Source organism: Pseudophryne corroboree, chromosome 1 (genome assembly GCF_028390025.1).
Source record: "Pseudophryne corroboree isolate aPseCor3 chromosome 1, aPseCor3.hap2, whole genome shotgun sequence".
Lineage (NCBI taxonomy): Eukaryota > Metazoa > Chordata > Amphibia > Anura > Myobatrachidae > Pseudophryne > Pseudophryne corroboree.
In genome coordinates this window covers 730,318,925-730,331,071 of record NC_086444.1, presented here as the reverse complement: position 1 = coordinate 730,331,071, position 12,147 = coordinate 730,318,925, and positions in this window count along the sequence as shown.

Sequence of the window (12,147 nt, the reverse complement as noted above, 5' to 3'; positions counted from 1 at the left end):
TGCAAGAAATGCCCCCACAGTGCAAGAAATGCCCCCACAGTGCCAGATACATAAATGCCCCCACGGTGCCAGATACATAATTGCCCCCACGGTGCCAGATACATAAATGCCCCCACGGTGCCAGATACATAAATGCCCCCACGGTGCCAGATACATAAATGCCCCCACGGTGCCAGATACATAAATGCCCCCACAGTGCCTGATACATAAATGCCCCCACAGAGCCAGATATGCCCCCACAGAGCCAGATAAATGCCCCCACAGAGCCAGATAAATGCCCCCACAGTGCCAGATAAATGCCCCCACAGTGCCAGATAAATACCCCCACAGTGCCAGATATGCCCCCACAGTGCCAGATATGCCCCCACAGTGCCAGAAATGCCCCCACAGTGCCAGATATGCCACCCACAGTGCCAGATATGCCACCCACAGTGCCAGATATGCCCCCACAGTGCCAGAAATGCCCCCCACAGTGCCAGATATGCCACCCACAGTGCCAGATATGCCACCCACAGTGCCAGATATGCCCCCACAGAACCAGATATGCCCCCACAGTGCCAGATATGCCCCCACAGTGCCAGATATGCCCCCACAGTGCCAGAAATGCCCCCCACAGTGCCAGATATGCCACCCACAGAGCCAGATATGCCCGCACAGTGCCAGAAATGCCCCCCACAGTGCCAGATATGCCACCCACAGTGCCAGATATGCCCCCACAGAACCAGATATGCCCCCACAGAGCCAGATATGCAATGCCCCCCACAGTGCCAGAAATGCCCCCCCCATAGCCAGAAATGCCCCCACAGTTCGGATCCCCCCAATACCTGCGGCGCTGCTGGGGAGGAGTACTGCTGCTGTCCGCCTGTCCGAGTGTGCTGGCGAGCGGGCGGGAGTGCTGGCGGGCGGGCGGGCGGCCGGCGAGTCTGAGTGAGCCTGGGTCCGGGTGGCCACTTGTGTGCACTATGGCGCCGGCGTCTGACGTCAGACACCGGCGCCGCGCAGCGCGCATAGCGCACAGTGCACACGGGCCAATGCTGCACACACAGGGCCGGCTCCAGCATCGAATATGGCGGCGCCAGCGCGCGGCGCCCATTAAGGGTGGCGCCCTGTGCGGCCGCTCTATTCGAACATGCCTAGAGCCGGCCCTGGATATCTGCACTCTGGCATCAAGAGTAAGTGCGATGTCCATATCTGCCAGAAGAAGTCTATGGACACGACAGTGGTCAGGCGATGCGGATTCCAAACGGCATATGGAAGTATTGCCGTATAAAGGGGAGGAATTATTTGGGGTCGGTCTATCGGATTTGGTAGCCACGGCAACAGCCGGGAAGTCCACCTTTTTACCTCAAGTCCCCTCCCAGCAGAAAAAGACGCAGTCTTTTCAGCCGCAGTCCTTTCGTTCCTATAAGAACAAGCGAGCAAAAGGACATTCATATTTGCCCCGAGGCAAAGGAAAGGGTAAAAGACTGCAGCAAGCAGCCCCTTCCCAGGAGCAGAAGTCCTCCCCGGCTTCTGCAAAGGCCTCAGCATGACGCTGGGACCTTACAAGCGGACTCAGGGGCGGTGGGGGGTCGCCTCAAGAATTTCAGCGCACAGTGGGCTCACTCGCAGGTGGACCCCTGGATCCTGCAGGTAGTATCTCAGGGTTACAGGTTGGAATTCGAGAAGTCTCCCCCTCACCGGTTCCTAAAATCTGCTTTGCCAACGTCTCCCTCAGACAGGGCGACGGTATTGGAAGCCATTCTCAAGCTGTATTCTCAGCAGGTGATAATCAAGGTACCCCTTCTACAACAGGGAAAGGGGTATTACTCCACGCTATTTGTGGTACCGAAGCCGGACGGCTCGGTAAGACCTATTCTAAATCTGAAATCTCTGAACCTGTACATACAAAAATTCAAGTTCAAGATGGAGTCACTCAGAGCAGTGATAGCGAATCTGGAAGAAGGGGATTTTATGGTGTCCTTGGACATCAAGGATGCTTACCTTCATGTCCCAATTTGCCCTTCACACCAAGGGTACCTCAGGTTCGTGGTACAAAACTGTCATCAGTTTCAGACGCTGCCGTTTGGATTGTCCACGGCACCCAGTGTCTTTACCAAGGTAATGGCCGAAATGATGATCCTTCTTCGAAGAGAAGGCGTATTAATTATCCCTTACTTGGAGGATCGCCTGATAAGGGCAAGATCCAGAGAACAGCTGGAGGTCGGAGTAGCACTAACTCAAGTAGTGCTCCAACAGCACGGGTGGATTCTGAATTTTCCAAAATCCCAACTGATCCCGACGACACGTCTGCTGTTCCTAGGGATGATTCTGGACACTGTTCAGAAAAAGGTATTTCTTCCGGAGGAGAAAGCCAGGGAGTTATCCGAACTCGTCAGGAACCTCCTAAAACCAGGGACAGTGTCTGTGCATCAATGCACAAGAGTCCTGGGAAAAATGGTGGCTTCTTACGAAGCGATTCCATTCGGCAGATTCCATGCACGAATTTTTCAGTGGGATCTGCTAGACAAATGGTCCGGATCGCATCTGCAGATGCATCAGCGGATAAAATTGTCGACAAGGACAAGGGTCTCTCTGCTATGGTGGTTGCAGAGTGCTCATCTGTTAGAGGGCCGCAGATTCGGCATACAGAACTGGGTCCTAGTGACCACGGATGCCAGCCTGAGAGGCTGGGGAGCGGTCACACAAGGAAGAAACTTCCAGGGCGTGTGGTCAAGCCTGGAAACGTCTCTTCACATAAATATACTGGAACTAAGAGCAATCTACAATGCTCTAAGCCTGGCAAAACCTCTGCTTCAGGGTCAGCCGGTGTTGATCCAGTCGGACAACATCACGGCAGTCGCCCACGTAAACAGACAGGGCGGCACAAGAAGCAGGAGGGCAATGGCAGAAGCTGCAAGGATTCTTCGCTGGGCGGAAAATCATGTGATAGCACTGTCAGCAGTGTTCATCCCGGTAGTGGACAACTGGGAAGCAGACTTCCTCAGCAGACACGATCTTCACCCGGGAGAGTGGGGACTTCATCCAGAAGTCTTCCACATGATTGTAGTCCATTGGGAAAGACCAATGGTGGACATGATGGCGTCCCGCCTCAACAAAAAACTGGACAGGTATTGCGCCAGGTCAAGAGACCCTCAGGCAATAGCTGTGGACGCTCTGGTAACACCATGGGTGTACCAGTCAGTGTATGTGTTCCCTCCTCTGCCTCTCATACCCAAGGTACTGAGAATTATACGGCAAAGGGGAGTAAGAACGATACTAGTGGCTCCGGACTGGCCAAGAAGGACTTGGTACCCGGAACTTCAGGAGATGCTCACGGAAGATCCGTGGCCTCTACCTCTAAGAAGGGATCTGCTTCAGCAGGGACCGTGTCTATTCCAAGACTTACCGCGGCTGCGTTTGACGGCATGGCGGTTGAACGCCGGATCCTAAGGGAAAAAGGCATTCCGGAAGAGGTCATCCCTACCCTGGTCAAAGCCAGGAAGGAGGTGACTGCACAACATTATCACCGCATTTGGAGAAAATATGTTGCATGGTGTGAGGCCAGGAAGGCCCCGACAGAGGAATTTCAACTGGGTCGATTCCTACATTTCCTGCAAACAGGATTATCTATGGGCCTCAAATTAGGGTCCATTAAGGTTCAAATTTCGGCCCTGTCGATTTTCTACCAGAAAGAATTGGCTTCAGTTCCTGAAGTCCAGACTTTTGTAAAAGGAGTACTACATATACAGCCCCCGGTTGTGCCCCTAGTGGCACCGTGGGATCTCAATGTAGTTTTGGATTTTCTCAAATCCCATTGGTTTGAGCCACTCAAATCGGTAGATTTGAAATATCTTACATGGAAAGTTAGTAGTCTGAGCATCGCTCGCCTAAGTCCAAGAGGTCCTCTAAGCGAGCGCTCGTCTCCTCACAATCCACTGCTGTCACTGACGCCTCGTCTGATGAAGACAGCACATACACTGACCCCACAGGTTCTGACTCAGATACGGCTGATGGGGAGGGTAGTTCACATGTGGATGTTCCTGATCTTTTGGAGGCTCTTAAGTTAATTCTGCAGATAACGGATGATCCCGAGCCATCCGTTCCTCCTAAGAAACCAGATAGGTTCAAGCGTCAGAAGGTGATTAAACAAGTTTTACCTCACTCTGACCACCTAGTGGATATACGTCAGGAACCCTGGCAAAGCCCTGGTACGAAGTTTGTGCCTCAAAAGAAGATGCTGGCTCGCTATCCCCTCGCGCCAGAGCTAAGAATTGGGAAACGCCTCCTCCAGTAGACTCACATGTGGCTAGGATGGTGGTTTCCTCAGCTCTGTCAATACCGTCACGTCTCTAAAAGAGCCTACGGATAAACGTGTCAAGGGTTGTCTAAAAGCGATTTACACCCTCACGGGTGCTGCACAAAGGCCCACTATTGCAGCTACATGGGCAGCAGAGGCTATTGAAGCATGGGCCTTGGAGTTAGAAGCTGAAATCTCCTCTGACCATGCTAGACAATGCTTGTCATATATTGTCACAGCTTCTCGCTATATTAAAGAGGCGGCTTCTGATGCCGGTATCCTAGCAGCCAAGGCCTCTACTATGTCAGTCCTGGCTCGCAGGATATTGTGGCTGAGATCCTGGTCTGTGGATCTGGACTCTAGAAAAACCCTGGAGGTACTCCCTTTCAAGGGGGATATTCTGTTTGGGGAGGACTTAAATAAGATAGTGGCTGACTTGGCAACTGCCTGTCTGCCTAATACAGCTCCTTCTGTGTCGAAGGCCAAAGGCACGTCCTTTCGCCCCCTTCATCCTTCAGGTAAAGCAAAAGGTCAGGCGTACCATAAGCAGGCCCGCACTTCCAAACCTGGTAAGCCGAAGCCCAAAAGAGCCTGGGCTGCCCGTCAGCCAGCAGCCAAGACCGATAAGCCTGCCGCATGACGGGTCGGGCATCCCCCTGGGGGATCCCAGGGTGGGGGGCCGGCTTCTAGGGTATACCCAGGAATGGTTGAAGACCACTTCAGATGCCTGGGTACGGGAAGACGTTACTCGAGGTTACGCCATAGCCTTCAAAAACCGACCCCCTCATCGATTTTGCCAGACAGACGTCCCGTCGGACCAGACAAAGGCAAACACTCTGCATTCGGTGGTACAGACCCTCCTGGATACAGGAGTCGTAGTACAGGTGCCTCTTGCTCAGAGGGGCCGGGGGTACTATTCTCCGCTGTTTCTAGTCCCGAAACTGAATGGGTCCTCCCGGCCCATTCTCAACCTCAAGGCACTGAACAAGTTTGTGAAGGTTTCCAAGTTCCGTATGGAAACCCTTCGCTCTATAGTTCTGGCCTTGGAACCTGGGGATACATGGTCTCCCTGGACATACAGGATGCTTACCTGCATATTCCTATAGCAGTGTCACATCAACAATACCTGAGGTTCGCTATTGGCAACCTCCATTACCAGTTTCGGGCGTTACCTTTTGGTTTAACAACGGCTCCGCAAGTCTTCACCAAAGTTATGGCGGTGATGACGGTGGTACTCCGCCGTCAAGGGGTCAGGATACTGCCGTATCTGGACGACTTGTTAATCCTGGCAAATTCCCCAGATCTTCTCCTGCGTCATCTGGATATGACGGTCCATTTCTACAAGCCCACGTGTGGCTCATCAACTGGAAGAAATCCTCCCTGGTCCCTGCTCAGAGCATGGTGCATCTGGGAGCGCTGTTGGACACTCACAACCAGAGGTTGTTCTTGTCTCGGGAGGAAGTCCTGAAGCTTCAGGACAGGATTCGTTGCTTCCTTTCTCGTCCGCAAGTGTCGATACATTCGGCAATGCAGGTGCTGGGCCTCATGGTATCAGCATTCGACATGGTGGAGTATGCTCAATTCCATTCTCGCCCCCTCCAGAAGCTGATTCTAGCCAAGTGGGACGGCCTACCTCACCGGATCAGGTTTCAAATGATCTCTTTGACTCCGGAGGTCCGTCTGTCGCTGCTCTGGTGGCTCCAGGACCGACAATTGTGCAGAGGCCGTCCCTTCTGGATATCCAACTGGGTCCTGTTGACGACAGATGCCAGTCTAAGAGGTTGGGGCGTGGTGCTGGAGCAGCATTCCTTGCAGGGTCGGTGGACCAAGGAGGAATCTCTCCTCTCGATCAACATTGCGGGTGGTCTTCAATGCGTTGAACCTAGCCCAGCATTTGATTCAGAACCGTCCTGTTCAAGTACAGTCGGACAACGCCACCACAGTGGCTTACATAAATCATCAAGGCGGCACTCTAAGCCGTTTGGCAATGAAGGAAGCCACACGGATTCTACGTTGGGCAGAACGCCATCTACCGGCAATATTCCTGAATTGGGAAGTGGACTTTCTCAGTCGTCAGGACGTGCATGCCGGCGAGTGGGGCCTCCATCCAGAAGTGTTTCAACTCCTCGTGGAAAGGTGGGATCTTCCAGATGTGGATCTGATGGCGTTTCGACACAATCACTAGGTTCCAGTCTTCGGAGCAAGGACAAGGGATCCTCAAGCAGCATTCGTGGATGCGCTGGCAGTGCCGTGGAGGTTTCGGCTGCCGTACGTGTTCCCTCCGGTGTCACTCCTGCCCAGGGTAATTCGGAAGTTCAAGCAAGAAAAAGGAAATCTGCTTCTCATAGCTCCGGCGTGGCCCAGACGGCACTGGTTCTCAGACCTGCAAGGCCTATCGTCAGAGCATCCACTTCTACTTCCACAACGCCCAGACCTCCTCGTTCAGGGCCCCTGTGTCTACCAGGACCTAGCCCGGCTGTCTTTGACGGCGTGGCTCTTGAAGCTTCCGTCTTAAGAGCTAAGGGTTTTTCTGAAGAGGTCATTAAAACTATGTTGCGGGCCCGGAAACCGGGCTCTGCTCGGATTTACCATCGGGTCTGGCAGTCCTACTTTGTTTGGTGCGCATCTAACCATTATGACGCTTCTGTTATGATTCCAGCACTCTGGTCTGAGGAGATTTTATAACAAGGACCTGAGCACTGGAACGTAATGCTGGGAAAGGAAGCGGGAATGGAAAATAGCCCCTGGCGCCCTAACTCCGTTGTCTCGCCCGTGCTGTCAGAAATCCCTTGCGAGACTATGGTTGCTTGAGCCCATGGCAGCCGCGTTTGAAGGGCGGATTACGTCTGCCCAACTCCGATGCCCCCTCAGGTCTTAATGGGAGACAAAGGGAAATCCGAGACAGGGTGATAACAAGGGGCCCTCTAACTCAGCAACAAGGCCAGGGGCTACAAGGTAACTTAAAACTAGAATATGTACGGAAATACCGCCAGGGAAAAGGACAACCAAAATACCACTTGTCCACTCTCCTACCCGGCACCGCCGAGTTCCGGAGAGGACTTGTGGAAGCGGAACCCTCCGCAAATGCTCCGAAACAGAATACAAAAAATATAGCGGGCTGAGCCACAGCACACGGCAGAGCCGCAACTCACGAACACCATACGAGATTCTCTGGCGACCGTGGCGGACAATAGAGGACCAGAGACTTCTTGGGATGAGATGATAACTCCAAGATTCGGGAACTCTGAAGACAGGAATGACCGGACACAGCAGGACAGGAACAGACGTTCAGCAAACCTAAGCAGCATGCAGGAAGCTATTACCGGCGTCTGTGTGAAGCACTGAGAAAGTATTTAACAAGGAGTCCTCCAATCAGATGTTACAGAGCCAGATTATCAACATGCCGTGCAGCTGCCAGGCTGCACGAGCAAAGACAAGTGTGTGTGTGATTTACTTGATTGACCCTGCAACGGGGAACGCGGTCCGCCCGTGGCGTCCCCGTTGCTAGGGTCCGGGCGGCTAAGCACGCCTGGCGTCTGTGCGTTGCTAGGGAGCCGGCGGCTACGCACGCACGGCGTCCCAGCGTTGCTAGGGACCCGGCGGCTAGCCCGCTCGGCGTCCCTAGTAGCTAGGCGCCGGGCCGCGAGGACATCGCGGACCCCGGCGCCTAACAGTACCCCCCCCTTGAGGAGGGGTCAAGGAACCCCTAAAGCCAGGTTTCTAAGGAAATTCTCGAAAAAATGCCCTCTTGAGCCTAGGGGCATGAAGATCCTTGTCCAGGACCCAAGACCTTTCCTCCGGACCATAGTCTTTCCAGTGAACTAAAAAATAAAGCCGACCCCGGGACAATTTAGAGTCAAGAACTTTCTCTACCAAGAATTCCTGTTGTCCCCGTACCTCCACTGGAGATCTACCCTGAGAGATCCTCCAAGGAAATCTACTGGAAGAAACGTATTGTTTCAACAGGGAACAATGAAAAGTATTTCCAATTTTAAGAGATCTTGGTAAACGTAGCCGAAAGGCAACTGGGTTGACCTTCTTACTAATAAGAAACGGTCCAATAAATTTGGGTCCCAGTCTAGCCGAGGATTGTCGAAGCCTGATGTTGCGAGTCGACAACCACACCTTATCTCCCACCTTAAAAGTGCAAGGACGTTGGAGCCTGTCAGAAAATTTCTCGGAAGGCCGCTTTCCTGAGAGCTAGGTGCACTTTTTCCCAAATTGCTCTGAGATGGGAGGTCAAGGTTAGTGAGGAGACTGGAGAATGATGAAAAAAAGAATTGGCTCTGGCGGTGAAAACCAAAAACTGAAAAGAACGGAGACTCTTTGGTGGAGGAATGACAAGAGTTATTGTAAGCAAATTCAGCCAAAGGGAGAAACTCAGACCAATCATTCTGGAGTTTGGCTGAATACAGACGCAAATATTGTTTTAATGACTGGTTGACTCGTTCGGTTTGCCCGTTAGACTGTGGGTGGTAACCAGATGTTAAAGACAGTGTCATCTTCAATGAGGCACAAAAACATTTCCAGAACTGTGCGATGAATTGTGGACCCCGATCAGAAACAATATCAGTGGGCAACCCATGAAGCCTGAACACATGGCGGAGGAACAAAACTGCCAACCCTTGAGCAGAAGGCAATCGGGGAAGAGCGACAAAATGAGCCATTTTACTAAAACGGTCCACTACCACCCAAATGACTCGGAATCCGGCTGAAAGGGGAAGGTCAACCACAAAATCCATGGAAATATGAGACCACGGCCTGAGAGGAACAGCTAAAGGCATGAGTTGCCCGATAGGCACCGAACGAGGAACCTTATGCTGTGCACAAACCTGACATGAATGAACGAATTCCTTAACGTCTTTAGAAAGACTAGGCCACCACACTGAGCGAGAGACTAACTCCAATGTCTTAGTGATTCCCGGATGCCCTGAGACTTTGCTGTCATGAAATTCAGTTAAAACAGTGGCTCTCAAAAATTCAGGGACATAAAGACGACCAGCAGGAGTAAGTCTAGGAGCTTGGTGTTGAAGCTGGTTTAACTGGGTAAATAAATCCTGAGTGAGGCCTGCCCGGATGACTGAAGATGGAAGTATGGAGGTAACAACAGGATTGCTATTGTGAACCGGAAGAAAGCTACGTGACAGGGCATCAGCTTTTGTATTCTTGGAACCAGGCCTGAAAGTAATTATAAACCTGAAACGAGTAAAAAATAATGCCCAACGTGCCTGCCGAGCATTAAGCCGTTTAGCTGACTCAATATATTGCAGGTTCTTATGGTCAGTCAAAACCGAAATAGTATGTTTAGCTCCCTCCAGCCAATGCCTCCACTCCTCGAAAGCCCATTTCACCGCCAGTAACTCCCGATTACCAACATCATAGTTGGATTCAGCGGAGGAGAATTTCCTGGACATAAAGGCACAAGGATGTAACTCCAGAGACTCCGGATCCTCTTGAGAAAGGACAGCCCCCACTCCAACCTCTGAGGCATCAACCTCCACAACAAAAGGCAATTCCGGATTAGGATGTCTGAGGACAGGAGCCGAGACAAAGGCTTGTTTCAAGGCCTGGAAGGACAATTCGGCTTCATGCGACCAGTTGGTAGGATCCGCCCCTTTTTTTGTAAGAGCTACTATGGGAGCAACCAGGTCAGAAAAAGAATGAATGAACCTCCTATAATAATTCGCAAACCCTAAAAAGCGCTGAATTGCTTTTAAATTAGTGGGTTGCGCCCAATTAAGGATGGCCTGGAGCTTCTTTGGTTCCATGGAAAATCCCTGAGGAGAAATTATGTACCCTAAAAAAGATACTTCCCAGCTTGGCATACAAATGATTCTCACGTAACTTTTGAAGAACCAGACGCACCTGGGTAACATGTTGTTCCATAGATTCAGAAAAAATCAAGATATCGTCTAAATAAACGACCACGAATTTCCCTAGGAAGTCACGGAGAACATCGTTAATAAGGTCTTGAAAAACCGCTGGAGCGTTAGACAGGCCGAACGGCATCACCAGGTATTCGTAGTGACCTGACTGAGTGCTGAAAGCCGTCTTCCACTCATCCCCAGATTTAATTCGGATGAGGTTGTAAGCTCCTCTAAGGTCAATTTTAGAAAAAATCACAGCAGAACGTAACTGATCAAAAAGTACAGAAATCAACGGCAAAGGATAGGTGTTTTTAACGGAGATCTTATTCAGGGCTCTAAAATCAATGCATGGTCTAAGCGAGCCATCTTTTTTCTCCACAAAGAAAAAACCTGCACTTAAAGGAGATTTTGATGGTCTAATAAATCCCTTCTTTAAAGCTTTCCTGAATATAATTATTCATGGCCGTAGTTTCTGGCCCGGACAAAGCATATAATCTCCCCTTTGGCAAAGTGGCACCTGTAACTAGCTCAATTGTACAATCATAAGGCCGATGGGGAGGCAGAATATCCGCATTGCCTTTAGAGAAGACATCGGCAAACTCTTGGTATTCCACAGGAATGAGCTCTGGAATGATTGCTGCAACTCTGACTGGATACGAAATACATTCCTTAGCACAAAATGTTCCCCATTGGGAAATCTCCCCGGACCGCCAATCAATGGTGGGATTATGAAAGGCCAGCCAGGGGTGACCCAGAACAACAGGAACTGCCGGGCAATGTGTAAGGTAAAATTCAATATTTTCGGAATGTAAGGCTCCTACGTTAAGTACTACTGGAGGTGTACGGTGAGTAATTATCCCATTAGAAAGCGGACCCCCATCTAAGCCGTGCATGGTGATACATCTATCTAATGGTAACTGCGGAATGCCTAAGGCCTTAGCCCAAGTTAAATCCATAAAGTTTCCTGCAGCTCCACTGTCGACAAAAGCCGACACCAAAGAACTGAGGCTGCCAAAGGAAACCTTAACGGGGACTAAGAGAGAGTTGTTCGAGGAGATAAGCTGCAGACCTAAGTGAACCCCCTCACAATTCACTTGGTCAAAGCGTTTCCCGACTTGTTCGGGCAATTACGAGCAAAATGTCCCTTACAACCACAGTATAAACAAAGATCGGAATTTTGTCTTCAGGTTTTTTCTTCAGGAGACAGCCGGGAGAGACCCATCTGCATGGGCTCCTCGACGTCCTCTGGAATGGAATATACACATGGACTAGACCTTACAGATGCTCCTCTTTCAGCCCTCCGCTCACGGAGACGACGATCAATCTTTATAGCAAGCTCCATAAGTTTATCGAGAGTCTCAGGAGCGGGGTACTGGAGGAGGCTGTCTTTTATAGATTCTGATAAACCGAGGCGAAACTGACTGCGCAGGGCAGGGTCATTCCAGCCACAGTCGTTCGACCAACGGCGAAATTCGGTACAATAAACCTCCGCAGGACTTTTTCCTTGTTTGAGAGCGCGCAGCTGACTCTCAGCGGACGCCTCTCTATCTGGGTCATCATACAAGAGCCCTAAAGACTTAAAAAAGGCGTCTACAGATAACAACGCAGGATCCTCTGCTCTTAAACCAAATGCCCAGGTCTGAGGATCCCCCTGGAGTAAAGAAATAATAATCCCAACCCGCTGAGATTCATTACCAGAGGATGTTGGTCTTAAACGAAATAAAGTTTACAGGATTCTTTAAAATTAAAAAATTATTTTCTATCACCGGAAAAACGGTTGGGCAAATGCATCTTTGGTTCAGAGACTACCTTCGGAGAGGCTCGCAAAAGATCTTCCTGCGATCTCACCCGAAGAGATAGATCCTGAACCATCTGAGTAAATTCTTGAATCTGGTTTACTAAGAGCTGACCGGGATTCGGCCCTAAACCTGACGGATTCATGAGGCCGATAAACTCTCACAAAAACTGAATGAGAAAAAATTAAACCCCGTTTAATTTTAA